Source organism: Lagenorhynchus albirostris, chromosome 1 (genome assembly GCF_949774975.1).
Source record: "Lagenorhynchus albirostris chromosome 1, mLagAlb1.1, whole genome shotgun sequence".
In the NCBI taxonomy this organism is placed as follows: domain Eukaryota; kingdom Metazoa; phylum Chordata; class Mammalia; order Artiodactyla; family Delphinidae; genus Lagenorhynchus; species Lagenorhynchus albirostris.
Window position 1 is genome coordinate 24,160,206 of NC_083095.1, and position 18,033 is coordinate 24,178,238.

The following is an 18,033-nucleotide window of genomic DNA, read 5'->3' on the forward strand; positions in this document are numbered from 1 at the left end:
GTTAAAAAAGAGGGGGAATCTACATATTCAGAAGTCTACAAATTGAGAAAAGGTTTGGCAAAGACAGCAAATATGCCTAACCTATCCCTTTGAAAAAAAGAAAAGCAATTCACAGTTACCATGATCCTCTCTGTAGGCGCACAAGTCTTACCTAAACAATTTCATACTTAATGTATAACATGAAAACATTTTTTATTCAATAGCATATGTAGCCATGGGTCTGAAAAAGAAACATGTACAGCACAAGGAGAGTTGAGTATCACCTTTAGAGATAATATTATTTATCCATAAGACGCTACAGGGCAGACTGACTATCGGAAGAGGGACCTTAAAAGTCTACAGATACACCTGCCATCTTGTTACTGCACTGAACTGCATCCTCTGGAAAAGCTTCAGAGGTGCCAGCTTTCAAGATGGTTAAAGAGATACAACAAGGAGTAAATAGGCATCAATAATCTTACTTTGCTGTTGACTGCAAAAGGGTTTATAAAATAATTGATATTCCAGGTTTCCAAGTACTCAAAATACGCATCATAAATTCACTAGAGATTCAAGAAGGATTCAGATTAATTGATGGATAGCTACTTATAGTTACTTGAAAAATGGTTATTGGGCTTCCCTGGTGGCGTAGTGTTTGAGAGTCCGCCCGCCGATGCAGGAGACACGGGTTCGTGCCCCGGTCCGGGAAGATCCCACAGGCCGCGGAGCGGCTGGGCCCGTGAGCCATGGCCGCTGAGCCTGCGCGTCCGGAGCCTGTGCTCCGCAACGGGAGAGGCCACAGCAGTGAGAGGCCCGCGTACCGCAAAAAAAACACCCCAAAAAACAAAAACAACAACAAAAAATGGTTATTAATTTTAGAAGAGCTATACTTTGGATATATCCTCTAAATTCTTGAGGTGGACATCATAAGAAAAAAAATCTATGTTTTTTCATGCCTTCAGTCTTGTTACCAGCATAAGGAAAAACATGCTGAACCAACACGGTATGTAATCCTGCTTTCCACACGGGAAACATCATTCTGCAACTGCGAAAAACCTAAAACAAATCACCTAGGGGAGGTGTGTAGGTACAATGTGGTTGGAAAGTTTTATAGAACAGTCATAAGCCACGGATTACGGCTGTGCACAGCAACACGGGTGGAACTGAGAAGAGACATCGGGTTCAAATACTCTGACCTCTCATTGTACCAAAAAGCAAATAAGACTCAGGGAGATGGTTAAGAGGCCTGACCAAGGTCATACAGCTACTTACTACTGAATCATGACTAGAAATACCATCTCTGGGCTCTTCCCTTTTTATAGGACAATCTTTGGACCTAGTCCATAGAAAGATTAGAGATAAAATACTGTGACTATAAAGTCCTGTGGCATTTCAATAACAAGCTCTCCTTGGAAGGGCTACAAGAGATATCTGTGTGTTCTAGGAAGATATATAATAGTGAATGAATCTCCAGTACAGCAATACCCCACACTAAAACCTATATTGCTGCTAAATTTGAAAAACACTTCCTGATACACTGCATTCAAATGATTTTTGACAGCAGCATTCATTATCTCTGGGATCTTAGAATTTGGTAGAAAACTGGCTTGGTTTTCCTGTGCTAAAACTGTTTATTTTCATGATTTCAATTTCTAGCAGTAAATGCTGGTTCACAGATATATTCAGGAAAGCACAGGTATGACACACCCACTAGGCTTTGGGATGACTTTTTTTTTTTTTTACTCTAAAAGTAAAGCTGAAAAATTTCCTCCCAATGTTTTCCTATAACTCATTATAGTTTTACCAGAAGAGATGAACAAATCTTTGAAAGATAACTTCCAGCAGGTAGGTTTTTGTCTTGTCTGTTCTACTTATCTTTACCAAAATAATAATATCATAAACATCTGTCTCCACAGGAACCCTAAATCATCTGGTAGGAAAACATAAAGATCATTCTAACCTAAGAAACTATAAACTATGTGAACACAGGGACTGTCGTTACAGACCTGTACTTCTTTTATATTTTTCATTCAATCTAACCTAGTGCATAGTAAAAACCTAGTTTTGGAGAAAAGCAATAAATTTGAAGCCAGGAAACTTTCAGTTTAATCCTTGGCTCTTCCACTGACTAGTTGTAAGTCTTTTTTTTTTTTTTAATTGGGGTATTGTTTTACAATGTTGTGTTAGTTTATACTGTACAGCAAAGTGGAGTTCCCTGTGCTGTACAGCAGGTTCTCATTAGTTATCTATTTTATACATATTAGTGTACATATGTCAATCCCAATATCCCAATTCATCCCACCCTCTTCTTTCCCCCCTTGGTGTCCGTACATTTGTTCTCCACATCTGTGCCTCTATTTCTGCCTTGCAAACCAGTTCATCTGTACAATTTTTCTAGATTCCACATATCTTGAACAGAATATTTTAACTTCTACAAGTCTCAATGACCTCTTCTGAAAAGACCTCATCTTCTTAGATTGCACATCTCACAGGACTGTTGAGAGGATTAAATGAGCTAATGTATATAATCAAATAATTAAGCAAAAGACTCTAAGACTATAACACTATAGGTGCTCAAAAAATGCTAATTTAATTTATTCATTGCTGGCATTCCAAACATAACTGTTAGATTGAAATGGACTGAATTCACCTCCCATTGAAATGTGGCCCAGTCTCGGGAGGGAGGAAGAGAGCAGATGTTTTTGCTGATTGATATGCTGCGTAGAATTTTGTGAAATGAAGAAAAAGCAAAGCTGGGAGAGGGAGCTGAAATCACTTGTAGAGACTACCTACAGTGGCATGTGGCCACTAGCACACAAGGTAAGGTCCACAGAACGATGACTAATTCAGTTGAAACAAAGCGTGTTTGACAAGGATGAAACGTGTGTTGGGGAAACTCGGGACAGGATGAGTGCCACTAAAAATTAGAAAGACCAAACTTGGCTACTGACAACTTCCAAGGATATATAACAACTAGGAAATAGCAACAGAACATGTAATCAGAGGATGCTTGACCTTGGCTAAGTGGATTATTCCAACAGGTATAATTAAAGACTGCCATATGGACTGCAGAGTAGCTAGTTACCAATATGACTGTAGTTTCAGAGGCATCAAAAGGAACCCACTGCCAAATAAATACCTCTGTCACCCAGGCCTCAATGCTGAAATCACACTCTTAGACTATATCTCCGCTGCAATGCCTTGAATTATTAATAATGTATTCTTTGTTATGTAATAATTTATTATATCATTTTCCTAGATCAGACTTTTACACGGGAAAGAACGGGGAATAAATGAGGACCTTGGGCACTAGGGAAGGGTAGAAGGCAGGGGAGTGACAAAGGAGAGAGACAGATATGAACCTGAGAAGCTACGGACTGGAACTATTAATGGCTTTTCCTTCATTAGGAGGACTTTCCTTGGAAAATGTAAGTACTGCCAGTTTGAGAGTCAGTCCTCAAACATGGACTAATAGTAGCTGTGCATTAAATGTAAAGTTATACATGTTTTACAATATTATATATTTTTAAAATAATGAATGCCATAATTACCAACATCTGTCGACAACTGGCCCTGTACAAAATGTGTTACATACACTAGGCCCTGTGAGGTGGGTCTGTTATCATTCCCATTTTATAGCTGAGAAAGCTTGGGTTAGGATGGATTAGCTAATTTGTCTGTTAAATGGCAGAGTCAGGACCCTGGTCAGACATTATGACAAAGGGGAGCAAATGTGGACACATATGAACATGAAATCCATGTTTATACAATGTCATAGGCAACAGAATGAGAAGGTAGGTTCTTACAGAGCTGAGAATTTCTCTTCTAGCATGATGACAGCAACAAAAGTGCTTTCAGACACCTGACTTATAACCAGAATTTTTACACCCAAAAGTAACCTATCAATTATTAGACTACTTAGGCCCAAGCGTTATAATAGTAAGCTAATTTATAATCATTGTTAATTACAAAACCATCACACGTTAAGTAACAATACAATAGCAACAAGGATAAACTATCCTGCACCTGGAAGAAACAGACTCATGCAGTCAACCTCAGGCTTACTTTCTCAGAGTACAGGCGTATTAACAATGATGGATGTGTAAGCAAAGAGGTATAAATCTGGATGCAGGGACTCTTGCACATCAGCTAGAAGGAACTGAGATGACCAAGGGCTCTGCTTTTGCCAGATACCATTTCACATATTCACTAAAATAGTCCATCATCTGCTCTGAGGCAATTAAGTTGTTTAAGTTCTTATGTCTGCCCTGCTTCTTTCAGTCGCACCCAGCTGGCAAAATAATTTAATTTCAAGGTACTAAACAGGAATCTATTCTTCAGTATCTTCCTACAAAATAAAGAAAAGCATTATGGTATACTACTGTATCTATTTTTAAATCCACCCAAAAATTCCGTTTTCTGATAACCAAAATTCTTGCCACTGCCCGGCATCAAAGATGGTTTTGCTGTGAATAGCTATTCACCAAAATGATAAAGACTTAAAGTTCCTCCTCCAACCTCCTTGTTGACACTAGTGCTGTAAAGGCCTTCTAAGAATCATTCTGGGCTTCCCCGGTGGCGCAGTGGTTAAGAATCCGCCTGCCAGTGCAGGGGACACGGGTTCGAGCCCTGGTCCAGAATAGATCCCACATGCCGCAGAGCAACTAAGCCCGTGCGCCACAACTACTGAGCCTGCGCTCTAGAGCCCGCAAGCCACAACTACTGATCCCACGTGCCACAACTACTGAAGCCCGCATGCCTAGAGCCCATGCTCCACAACAAAAGAAGCTGCCGCAATGAGAAGCCCGTACACCGCAACAAAGGGTAGCCCCCGCTCGCCACAACTAGAGAAAGCCCGTGTGCAGCAACGAAGACCCAACGTAGCCAAAATAAATAAAATAAAATATATAAATTTATTAAAAAAAAAAGAATCATACTGAATTTTGATTCTGCTAAGGGTAACATTTGTTCCCCATTTTCATTGTTTCCTTCCATTTGGAGAGATGTCCCATACATGCAACACTCCTGGCAGTCCCCCAAAGAAGGAACTGTGGTTTAAGTCTGCCTAATTCTGAAGAGTAGTATTAACAAGACTGCTTAGCTATGAGACCTGAGCATCACTCTATAACACAGCCTTTATGGAATTCAGTGGCATCACATTGGTAGCTTGAACCTGACCAAAGTGGCAGTACTTACACCACAGAAATCTATAGACACTAAAACCCAGCCCCTCCCCCACAAGTGTTAGCCACCTGCCAGTATACCACCGAATGGAAGACATATTTTAATCTTCACCTATCTAACTCCTGTGTTCACCTCAGTTGATAATGAACTCAGTAGGGGGTACCATTTACTGCACTGTCCCAATCTCCAACAATTTCCAGAGGATTTTCCACTTGCTATTTCTCCCAATCATCAGGGAAATGAAAGGTTTTTAAAAGGGTACCTGTCTAGTTCTGTATGTCTCAGCTCAAAAAGAGAATAAATATAAAACCTTGAAGAATGGCCAGACTGTAAAGCCAAATAAAATCTACAACCATTTAAAACTTTTCTGGAAATTGTTCATAAAACTCTTTTCCTTGAAATAAGTAAAACAAGAGACAAATAGTTTACTTTCTCATCTTTCCTGTAATATTTTATGTGACTTTATAACTTTAATGCATAGCCTCCTTTTTTATAAAACATGTATTCACCCCTGAAAAATCTGAAGCTGCAATTTTAGCAGATTCTACACAGCGGTGGTGGTATTTCAGTCACATGATCTAAATTACAGAGTACCTGCTCTGCCTGCAATTCTGACGCTTCCCTACTCAGCCTCCTACAGGGCTCTAAGCAGAAGTTTCCATCACTTCATTTACAAAAAAGATAACACTTTAATTAAAACGGCTGCATGGAAACAGCCATTGGAATTAATAATAATATTCTAAGGCAACTTTAAAAGAAAACCTTATTGAAACACAGGTAGTTTCCTTCTTAATTTTTACCTTTCTTCTTTCAAGCTTTTGTTAAAAGAATGCACCAAATCTTAACCTGTATACAAATGTACTATGGTCAGTCTGACCATCTGGGGCTAATGTGAAGTCACTACAGACTCCATCATACACAGTGTCCTGGAGAGAATACTGAACAGGTAAAGACCTGACGTGTTACCCTAGATTTGGGGACACCACATAACCTTGGGTGGGTTCTGTAATTGTGCTAGGATCATTCTCTCATCTATAATATTATTCTACAGGGTTTCTAGGCCCTTCCTGCTCTGGCATCCCAGGCACCCTCTCTCTGTAAAGTCTCAGCGGTGGCCTGCCAACCTCTGTCTCAGCTACAGGCATGTCACCATAACCTGCCATGCACTGTTTGAGTTAATGAAAGGGAAGTGATTACGTTTTGCCTTTTAAACCTTTCTGAACTCCACATTCTACCTCCCATCTCCACACGCAGTACACAAAATGGTGCGGTGCTATGGTACACGGCATCATTGCGCCTGTTCTCCCTGAAACCTCTGCTGTCAACATGTCTTCCCCACCCTTCGCTTCTCAAATAATTAGAAGGCAGTGAATTCCACTTAAAGCCTCCTGTTCCCCGAAGTCTCCGCCCCCTTTCACACTCAGGATGGGATCTTTGTTCAGTTTTCTTACAGCCACTTTGACGAGCTGACATATTGGCTCCAGACCCTCCGCCTTTCTCCCCCCCTCCCACCCCCTATTCCACTCCTTCCCTTGACGAGCTGGAGAGGAACAGCTTGAGGTAGCTGTTTCAATTATAGGCTGCATCAGTTAAAGTGATCGTATTTTTTACATAGAACATCTTGAACCAAATTTAAACATGGTCGTTACTATCTGCTCATCTCGGTAAGGTTTCTGTGGGTCATCGTGGACTTCCTAGAATCACCAAGTCTCTAGGTTGGAGGGCCCCTGGGGGCCACCTGGTCCAGTTACCCATCTGATCCATAAGTCTCCATGATGCCTCTGTCAAGGGGTCCTTCAGCTTCTGCCTGTGCCCACCCGGCAGCTGGAAACCCACCACCAGAAGGAGAGGCAGCTCTGGGACAACGCAGGCTTGCCTTGTACTCAACTTCTACATCTTATATCTAAACAGCGTTTGTGTATCTCTGAGTCTAAAATATATATTCTATTTCCATCCCAGTTTAACAGATGGAGGGAAATGGGGACAGGCAGGCTAAGTCGCTTGCCTGAGGACTCACATAAGTGTCAGACCTAGGATATGAGCCTAGACCCACCCCTTAAGTCCCGAGGCTATACTGTCTCTATCTTCATAATGAGTACTGAAAATGCCCCCTTGATTCAATTTATTAAACCACTTTAAATATTTACCTAATTCATTTTTTATTTGCAAGTGTTCTCTGTGTCTCATTATTTACTGCTAACTCTCCACTCCTGCTTGCTACTGACTTCAAAAACAAACCCATTCCAGCTCCCTCGGCCCCTATAATGAGAATGTTCACCTCCATTTCCCTCATTTATTCTAATCTTACCCACCCTTCAGGGCCTGGCTTAACTTCATCACCTGCAGGGACTCCTCCCAGCTACTCAATTCAACAATTCTTCTGCCAACAGAAACAAACGGCTTACTCACTCTTGCTAAATAATTATTCTTAATATCTGGGTTCTCAGTTTGACTGTAATCTCACCTACAAGATAACTGATAGCTTGAGTTTTTATTGGCGCCCCCCTGGCCCCATAGCAGTAGTTTAACAAACAGGCTGAACAATTTCAGGATACGATTCCGAATACCTTAAGGACGCTTCTGTCTTATTTCCTTTGAAAATGCTTCGGGGTGACAGATTCATCAATAACCTCACTTCTAGTCTGGGATAAATAAATTATTCTGAAACTCACCCAACTAATGTTGACATCTTCTCTACTTGATAGCAGGGCCTGAAACTTATCTCAGGGGGTTAGCTGATGCATTTCTGCAGACTGACCACCAGATGGCGCGCTTTCCTTTCTTTTCAAGGCTATCCAGCCCCTGACCCAGAGCCTTCAGAAATCTGAAAATCTACTTTGCAAAAAGGCTTTGGTGACACTGCTTCATCCAACCACCCATGCCATAATACAAAGAACCCAACATTATCCTAGTCTCTAGAAAGAAGAGGATCCTCAAACACCATCCCGTCTTAAGTATGTTCACTAAACAGATGGGAATTCAGGGACAAGAAGGGATGGGAATAGGGGGGATAGTACACCAGTAATACATCCCAAAGCCCACACTTTCCCCTCCACATTCAGGATGACACCTTCATATGGCAGTAGGGCTGAGCACTGGACAAGCCTTTAGATGCCTCTCCTTCTTAAATTCTAGGCAGATCAGTTCTTAGCCAGAGAGGCTGGGGGTGGAACTCTATTAATATCCCTTATTCACTGCAATGCCCCAAATATCTTGAGAACCAGATTTCCTTTCCCACATGAAGACAGCCTACCATAGTTCTTTCCTAAATCCTTGACAGTTTTACAAGCAGGGTGGTGAGTGGCCTTTCTTTCTTTGAAAAAGTGTATATAAATGTACCTATTCATAGAAATCTGACAGAGCTGACACCTGGTTCTCCAAAAATGTAGCTTCACTCTAACCACATTCCACTGACATTTATAGAATATGATTATTTTTGATAGTGGGGAACAAAGGGGGAAGGGTAATCAGAATTGTAAAGCACACACTTTCATCCAAAGTTTCCCCACTGCAAAGTGAATCGTTATTTTCAGGATAAACGTGCAGTACCCAAATGTAGAATATTTCTTCTCTTCCCTTTTCCTGGGAAGAGATGCTTTGCCTCTCCCTAGTGGACCTCACACCTGCTTCTCCATGCTCTTTACTTCACTAGACATTCCCCTTCTCCCAGCCCTGCTGACGTGCACGTCCAGACAGCCACGCAAAGCTACTGGTTCTCTGAGAAGTGACAAAGTGCTTTTTGAACAGTACACAGGCCTGCTCTCTTAAGTGTTGGGGAAAGGCCATCAAATTCTGGGCAGGATGCAATTCAAGTCAAATTTGACATGTTGAAAGTTAATGACTTTATTGTGCTTCATGGTTTATATAATTCAGTCATAAGCCATGGCAGGTTGGGCACATTTTTTTCAGACAGTTAAGAATTAGGAGGACTTGAGGCTGTCAGCTTTACCAGATGGTCATTAACTGGAAACATGCTACTTAAGCAAGGTACACTCAAGGGGGAAAAGGCTCAGAGAGTTTCATTCGCCATGAACCTCTACCTCTTCATACCTACCTCTCAGGCAGGGGTGAGCGTCGCAGAGAAGGAAGGTGTGCTGAGAGAAAAAGTTTGTCTTACCTCTTTCCTAGCTGCCCTCGGCAAGATGAGGTGGCAACGTGCACACTGTGAGGATTCGACTTACAACATCAGAGATAAAGTAACTGTGCCAACAGCACAGAAATTCATTTCCACGTGCTATACTCTTCACAACACGCTAGGAACCTGAGACCAAAAAGGTGAGAAGAAACTGGGCACAGAATTTCACTGGGGCAAAGTTGAAAGAGTGGGGATTAAGCAGGGATTAAAAAAAACAGTGGAGAGATGGTGAAGGGGGGCAGGCAGGAAGGCAGACCGCAGAGGTCTGAGAGTAGCGAGGGAGTTTCTGAAAATTAACTAAATGCATTTTATCTACTTCCACTGACCATAAGTGGTTTCATTTTCATTGTAACATGTTCAAGGGATTCTGTCCAGGCCCTGAGATTCCCTCAGAGTTGTTGGGAATCTCAACACTTGTGTTTAATGACATACCAGGGAACCCAGGGTACAAGACAGGTAAGATAAATGGACTAATGGAAGGATTGCATCTTATAACCACCTGTTTATGAGCAAAACCCAGTCATAAAAGCAGCTGTAAGCAGAAAACACAGAAACATTATTTTGTCCTTTTGACATACATTATAGTCTTTAAACCCCATAAGAGAAGCAAAGATTGTAAAGAACTGATTGTAATTGTCATAATTAACCGCATGCACTTCTCCACTACATCGTACAGCTTTGCAACTGGTAGACCCGATCAGGTATAAAAGAAAACAGAGCTTTTGAAATCTCAGGAGATGGAGGAAATGACCCTTATCCAATCCCTCTCATTCTAAATTACTATTGGTAGAGGCAAGATAATTCCTCAGCCATTTCAAATACGGAAAACATTCATAGAGAGGACACAACTGGCGTCTAAAGTCATATTTCGCCATTTTGGATGTGATTTGGAATGGGGGTTGGAAAAGAATGGAAACGATGATCAGATAAGATGTGTATGAACACTGAAGCAGATGTTCTTGTAGTCATTTCTTGGAAGACGTGAAATGGTTGTATGAAAAAAAAAGCAGTCGTGTCTTAAAGAAATAAACTCACCTGGAAACTCTGAAGACCTCTAAAGGGTTGGTTGAGTAAAAGCAAAAATCTCAGTCTCTTACACCCAAACACACACACACACACACACATATAACATGCTCATACGCTTCTGGAAAGTTTGGACTTAATATCTTCATTACTTTTTAAAAAAAATAACTCAAAGTAATCCAAAAAAACCAAGATATGAAATAATAAAAAATTCTTCCTTTAGATTGGAGAAAGGAGATAGACAGGATAGTGATAGGATTCAGCTATAGAGTGTGAGATTTTAATTTAGGAGCTAATATTCAGAAGAATGTAAGTTCATGGGATTTTAGAGCTGGAAGACACCTGGCCCATTATGTTGCCTCCTGCCTATTCCAATTGTCACATCAACTTTACTATAGTTCACAGAATGAAATATTATGCATATTCAAGGTCAACATTCTTTCCATAAGCAAGAAGGAGCAGATGCCAAGGGGGCCAAAGTGTATGAGCAAGATAAAGAAAGAATGAGACCAGAAGTTACTGAAAAGGGGTGACTGCAGAAATTAAAATTACTAAAAAAAAGAATTTGCAGAGGAACACATTGAGGTTAAATTTTGAAAAACGCCTTGACTTTAATTATGCTATACCTATCTGTGAATGTTGGCTAAATTTCTTCAGTTGTCTCCTAATTCAGAGAGACAGAGCTATTCCAAATCACAAACAACTCAATAAAATCAATGCCATGTATTACCACAAAACTCAGATATTATATTTTAGTCATATTTTTTGATGAGTGTTTTTACTTGTAGATGTAGAAATTACAGTTCGACTAAGAAAGAGCCTGGAATATGAATCTGTAAGTACATAACTCAAATAAGAATTCTGTAAAATGTGGATGATAACTTCTATACTGCCCTTATAGTTTCTTTCAGCCAAAGATTGTTTCAACGGATTTTTTTTTGCAGGCCTGTGACAGCAAGACATCACTGGTTGGTTACTCCAACTATCACTCATTATTATTTAAAGAATTTGACATCACATAGTAATACGTTATCAAATATGCTAGTGGCTAGGAAGCAGCAGAAAGCAGACAGAAAGGAATTATTACTAAATGAGGCACAGCCAACATATAATGGTATCTGAATATAAAACCATTTTTTGGCTGTTCTATGCATAATGGTGAACTAAATATAAAAACCATTTGGTGGTTGCTCAATAATATTTTTTCAACCAAGTCATAAAACTTTAACAAATTCTGACCAAATATAAGTCAACCTTCCCTTTTCTTTTTTTTAAGTGTCTAGCCAGTTTATACACCACACTGGTAGTAGAATCAGGGCTGGTTCTCTTTCCACTGAATCAGGTACCTGCCTCTTTTAATATGATAATCTTCTAGGTGTGATAATAATCTTCTAGAAGCAGATTTCAACTTGATATCAGAAAATTACTCACAGAATTCATTCAAAACGTTAGAGGCTTCCTTAGAGGTAGTGAAGTCCCCAGGACTGGAGATGGGGCTGGGAAAGGCAGTGGGACATGGGTGGAAGGGCACAGGGACCATGGAGCTAATAAGGCTTGACAGTCAGGGCTCTGCACTTGCATGGCTCCTTCTTAAGATCTTAGGAGGGGCCCCAACAATGTATTAACATGGTGATATGTTTTTGTAATACTTGCAAAAATATTTTAAAGTTCTTTTTCTTAAGGAGGGCCCCCCAGAATTATATAAGTTTCAGGCCTAGATCCACTCCTAGGTAGCACACAGTTTTGCAAAGCACTAGGCAAGGTGACCAGAGAACCTGGGTTCCAGTCATGGTACCGCTTTGGCCCAAATGGGCAGAACGGCACTTGCTCTGCTTCCCTCACAGGGGGTAAAATCACAAATGTTAAATGGGTTGAAAAACATAAAATGTGAAAAAATATAAATAAGTGACATAACTTAGATTTCCTGTCTGTGATATGGGATAATCATTGCTGCTCCTCATGGTCATTGAAGATAACACATCAAAACGTGTCCTCAGCGCATTTTCCTGCCTCATTTCCCTCTGCTACAGCTTCCTCTTTTCCTTCCTCTAGCCCCTAGCCCCCAACACTCCTGCCACCAGAACACTCATCTGTCATTATATGTTGCCACTTATATATATATACGTGTGTGTGTGTGTGTGTGTGTGTGTGTGTGTATACTTTTTTTTTTTTTTGGCCACACTGAACGGCTTGTGGGATTTCAGTTCTCCGACCAGGGATTGAACCCAGGTCCTTGGCAGTGAGAGCATGGAGTCCTAACCACTGCACCACCAGGGAACCCCTGCCACTTTTATATATTTGTTCAAAGGGCTCCTACTGTCTATAAAGTCTATCTTTGCTGGAAAAAATCCTTATCCACAAGGCCTAGGTCTGCTAGATCCTCTCCTCCTTCCCCAGTGATGACTCCCCTTAGTACTGTTTCTTGTTGATCTTACAGATTAGAACACTGAGGCCTAATTTAACACATAGCTGAGTTCTGGAGGCCCCACAAGATAATCCTCAGGAGTCTTGATCTTCTGCCATCCCTGGCCTCTTAGCATTAGAGCACAGACACACGGTTCTTGATGTATACATGATAGGGGTCACTGCGCTTATCCACTTTGCAGGAGCGGGTGTATCCCAGGATGAGGCTGCCCACAGTGGCAGCAAATAGGAACATGATGAAGAGAATAGACTGGCCCGCCTCTCCTCAGTCAGGTTGTCTGACCCTGGCCGGCAGAGCAAGTTGCTGTGAAGAGTGGCATTTAGAGCCTTCAGCACAGCGTGCAGGCTCTCATACCAGGTCTCAGTCCCATTGGTGGTCTCCATAGCAACAGGGATTCAGGTGGGGGAAGAATCGGAGGATGCCCTCCTTCAGAAGCCTTCCTTGTTTCTCGTCCTCTCTGATCAGCCCTGCAATCTCTCTCCATTTAGGGGTACCATTCTGTAGTCCTGCTGCTGGTCGGCAAGGCTCCCGGGGCGCCGTCTGTTCGTTAGACACCTTGCCCTGGGCTCGCGAGTGCCCCGCACTGCACCCCAAGGCGCTCCGCCAGCCCCCCTGCTCGCAGCCCGCAGCCAGCACCGTCTGCGCCCCCTCCGCTCTGCCACCTTTTTCTTTAAAGTAAAACAGTTTAAAATCTGTTCTACCCTCTGAGTACCTGGAACTAAGGCAACTAATTATGTTGAGAACTAAGTTAGGGAACATCACATACATTCTCTCTTCTGTTTCTCATTAAAACTCTGTAAACCGGGCATTGATATCTCATTTTATAGATGAGAAAACTTAATTTCAGAAAGATGTGATACTTGCCTAATTGTGGATAGTTAGTCAAACAAGGACTTGAACCCAGGTATGGTAGATTGAATGGCAGCCCCATGAAAGGATATGTCCATGTCTTAATCCCCACAACCTGTGATTATTACCTTAAATGGCAAAAGAATGAATGTTACTGCATACAACAAAAGATGTGATTAAGTTAGGCATCTTAAGTGGAGGCGCTTATCCTGTATTGGCCAGGTGGGTTCTAAATGCAAGCACAAGTATCATCATAAGTTAGACACAAAGAGGAGCAGACACACACAGCAGAGAAGGCCATAAGAAGATGGAGGCAGAGATTGGAGTGATGCAGCCACAAGTCCAGGGACGCCGACAGTCATAAACACTGGAAGACACAAGAATGGGGACCCTCTAGAGCCTCTAGAGGGAGCCGCAGTGACCTCCAGGAAGCATACTGACTTCAGACTTCCGGCCCCCAGAACTGTGAGAGAAAAAATATGTATATAGCTGTACGCCAACTAGTTTGTGGTAATTTTCATGGAAAACTGATACAGGAAACTGATACAGGAGGTCTTCTGGCATCCTTCTGCAACCCCATTCAAGTTCCCTGATGTGAGACTGCCAGGCTGAAGACCTCAAAACATGGTACTCTAGACTCTCCCTAGGTCCGTACAGACTTGGAATCAACCATAACAGACTTAAAACTGAGGTTCTTCAGACTATATATGAATTAGTGTTCTTCATATTTGATTCAAAATGTTCCCATTAGTACAAAGAAAACATACAGGAGCACAAGTTCATGATTTCATGTGAGTGTCTTTCCTGCGGTGAATGGGACTGTCCAAGAAGGAGAACAAAATGGAATCCTCCTTCACTTAAATGTTCTCAGTGAGACAACTTTGACACTGCAGCTTTTAGATGCTTAGTATTAAATGTGTAGAAACGAGGGTAGATCTGGTCTAAAAGATTTTAACATTCTTTTCTGCCTCTAAGCATATCTATAATTATTCTCAATAAATACTTGTTGAATGGATAAAGGAATCAATGAATGAGTATGTGGATATGCATGGAGCCCAAATACTCAAGCCCATCGTGTCTCAATAACTAATATTTAAGCCAAAAAGAATGAATGTCTTACACAAATATCACTCTCTGGGGAAATAACCTGAACAGATTATAAATGATTGGATTAAAAGGAGTAACTCACTAACTCACTCTATGGCAATAATACAATTAAACTCCCTGTGATGAATTTGTATAGAAAGGACATGAAATTTTAGGTATAAGGCAGTGTAAGAAAGAACCTGAAAAGTGAAATCTGAAGGACAATTTTGACTCCCAAGACAAAGAGTAAAAAGATCATTATTGTACTTTCTCTCCGTGAGGTAATATTCCAAGTTCTTTGTAGCATGAAACTATTTAATACTCACTACACAAGTCTAAGAGGTAGGCACACCATTATCCCCACTTTATAGGTGAGAGAACAGGTTACAAAATTTATCAAAATCATACAGGCAGTAAACAATGGAATAATTAAGAGCAGAGTGGCTATCTGTCCAAACATTGGTGAAGGAGATAACCAGGGAAGAGCAGTTGAAGAAGAACCTGAACATGAAATCCACCAGTTCATTGATTCTTTCTTTCATTTTTAAGATATATGTGCCAAGCATTTTGCTAGACACTGGAGATATAATGGAAAAGAAAATAATGAACTAATAAAATGTTCTAAAACAAAAGGGAGAGACTTAATTCACAAATAGGAGAAAACTAAAACAGAATTGAAAACAAGTGATTTTGGGGAACATGCTTGTAAGTGAATTTTAAAAAAGTGACTACGTTTTCTAAGAATTCTTCAACTACGAGCCTTCCCTAACAGTGTCTTGGTGATCACAGGATGTTCTAAGCCCTAGTAATGCTAGATGCTAGAAAAACGTGAAAGTGCCTGGGAAGCCAATTCTCAAGGAACTCGTGTGAGGGAAAAGTTACCTTACCAACCATAAAAACAGGAAGCTAAGCAGAACAGGGCTGAGAAGAGTTTACAAAAAGAAAAATAATCCATTTGGTTCTAAAGACCAACAAAGCCAGAGGTGATTTTTAGCAAAGCAGAGGCATGTTTTAGCAATTCTAAGTAACTAGGTCAGAAATCACTTTACTCTGTTCCTTCCAGCACTATGCACAGGAAGTCAAGAGACTTCACTTACATGATAGGAATCTTGGAGAAACGCTCAGACTCTCAAATTAGGAGGAAGTAGGTTTGAATCACAGCTCTGTTAAATACTAGCTGTGTAACCTTAGGCAAGTTACTTAAAGACTCCCAGTTTTAATTTTATCGTGTGGAAAACAGAGATAATAATACAACCCACCTGAGAGGCTGGTAAAGAATTAGATGTAATTAGATGTATGTGAATTGTTCAACAAAGACGCTGGTACATAGGAAGTGTTCCATTACTGATAAGTAGTCGTGTTATTATCATTTGACAGGCTGATTGATCAATTACTGTGGCTAGAGTAATTATTAAATTTGACCAGAAGTTTCTCACTGTTCATCAACATTCTGGTTTTCCTCCTAAAGGAGGACTGTACTTTCTTGCTGCCTTGGAGCTACATATCACCACGTGATTTGCCTGAGCTAACGGAATGTATGTGGAAGTAAAGTGTCACTTCTGGGCAGAAACACTTCAATGCCAGTCACAACAGCCCTTATGTCCTCCCTTTTTCCAGGGGAACCAGCAACATGCCCGACGGTGAAGGGCCCGTCAGCCTAGCTCCCTGAAGAGTGATGACACAAAGCAGAGCCCCCGGCATTCTGTGATGAATATGAAGTATGGACTGAGAAATGAGCTCCATGTGTTAAGCTACTAGGTACGGAGTTTGTTACCACAGCACAAGCCACCCTGCCCTGACTAACAGAATAGCAACCCAGATTGGTTGTGACCGTCGATGGATAAGTAATATAAATACCTGAAGTCCATTTATCTATTGACCCAATCTTTTGCAATCTCTTGTTTTGGTTCTTGTTACCTTTATGCCCTTTTCAAATATTTATAAATCAAGGCTGTCTCCATAGCTTGAAATTTTCCCAGGACAAAGGCTATGACTTTGTAATTTTCTTTATAGCAGCAAATACGAAACAGGATTTACCATTTAATAAATGCCTCTTTGACAACGGCAATGACAGTCATGATCATAAAGCTATCTTTATGATAATCCCTTAATGTCCATTCTGACTTTCTCTCTACTTAATAGCTCTCTTAGAAGAAAGCTATGTATTTTTAAAACAACTGTCACCGAAGAAGTTATGTAGGTAGGCATGTTGCTCTCTGTTTTAAACCTATTCTGGGAATAGGAAAACGAAACTGTAAAGCTGATATTCCCAAGCCTTGCATTAATGTTCCAGAACAAGAAACAAAAACTCAAATGTGTTCATGTTCTATAAAGGAAGCATAAAAACAATTAGTCTTTGTACAAGTTTCCCTTATCGGAGCACTGATGCGTAAAAACACTTAGAGACTATTTGCATGTCTCAGAGAAGCAGAAGCTGGCTGAGGAGTGTCTGTGCGTGCAGAGTGGGGGGTGCTCTCTTCATTCCTGCAGAATCCTCCAACGTCACAAGACATGAGACCCTGCTTGCTTCATCTGGGCGAATCAGTGGCCAGAGTGGCAAGGCTGGTCAGCGTGCCTTGGACAGGTTAAAGGGGCGAGGAGAGGTGGGCAGGGAGGGCAGTGGGCATCAGGGTGGGTGCGACAATGAGCGCAGCCCACAGAGAAGACACGTTTCACCTGCACCCCTTTGCTTACTCCAAGAATGGTCTGCAGAGCCGGCGTACAGCCCACGGTCGGGTCTACGCTCACTGCCTGTCAGCACTTCCTTCACTCCAGATGAGGCTATGGATGAGTGAGAGGCTCAGGTGACCAGCACAAGCAGATGAGAAGCAGAAAAAGGTTGAGGAGAAGCCTGCAGACTTGGCTTCATCAAGGTGAAAGGTGAAAGGACGGGAGCTCAGCTGCAAAATGCTTACCACGACCAACCAGGGCCCACAGGCTCTGACCTCCCCTCCTCTCCAGCCTTGCCTGCTGCCGCTCTCCCCATACCTCACTTGGCCTCAGCCACATTCACTTTGTGTTCTTTGAAGGGCCTCTTCAGGCCCCCTCACTCAGCTGGCTAAACCCGGCTCACTGTTCTAAGATCTGCTCAAATGTCACCTGCTCAGGAAACCCTCCTTGACACACCACAGCCAGCCCGGAATAGGACAGGCCTTCTGGCCGTACACCTTTGCACACTGAAATTCCCCTTCATGGCACTTAGGAAGAGAAGATCTTCACTGTGCACCAGGATGTTTGTTTAGTGTCTGTCTCTACACTAGCTAGTAAGCTACATGAAGGAAGAGCGATGTCTATCTGCTCGCCATTGAATCTCTAGCACCAGCTACTCTCCCGGACACACACAGTGCTCACC

At 41.6% G+C, this 18,033-nt stretch overlaps 1 protein-coding gene and 1 pseudogene across 5 annotated transcripts in view; both read right to left on the reverse strand.

Moving 5' to 3' along the window:
- NRXN3 (neurexin 3) overlaps positions 1-18,033 on the reverse strand; it is a 1,617,293-nt gene that overhangs the window by 981,695 nt on the left and 617,565 nt on the right. The gene's annotated exons all lie outside the window — the stretch shown is intronic.
- Positions 12,861-13,129, reverse strand: LOC132529546 (potassium voltage-gated channel subfamily E member 3-like; annotated as a pseudogene).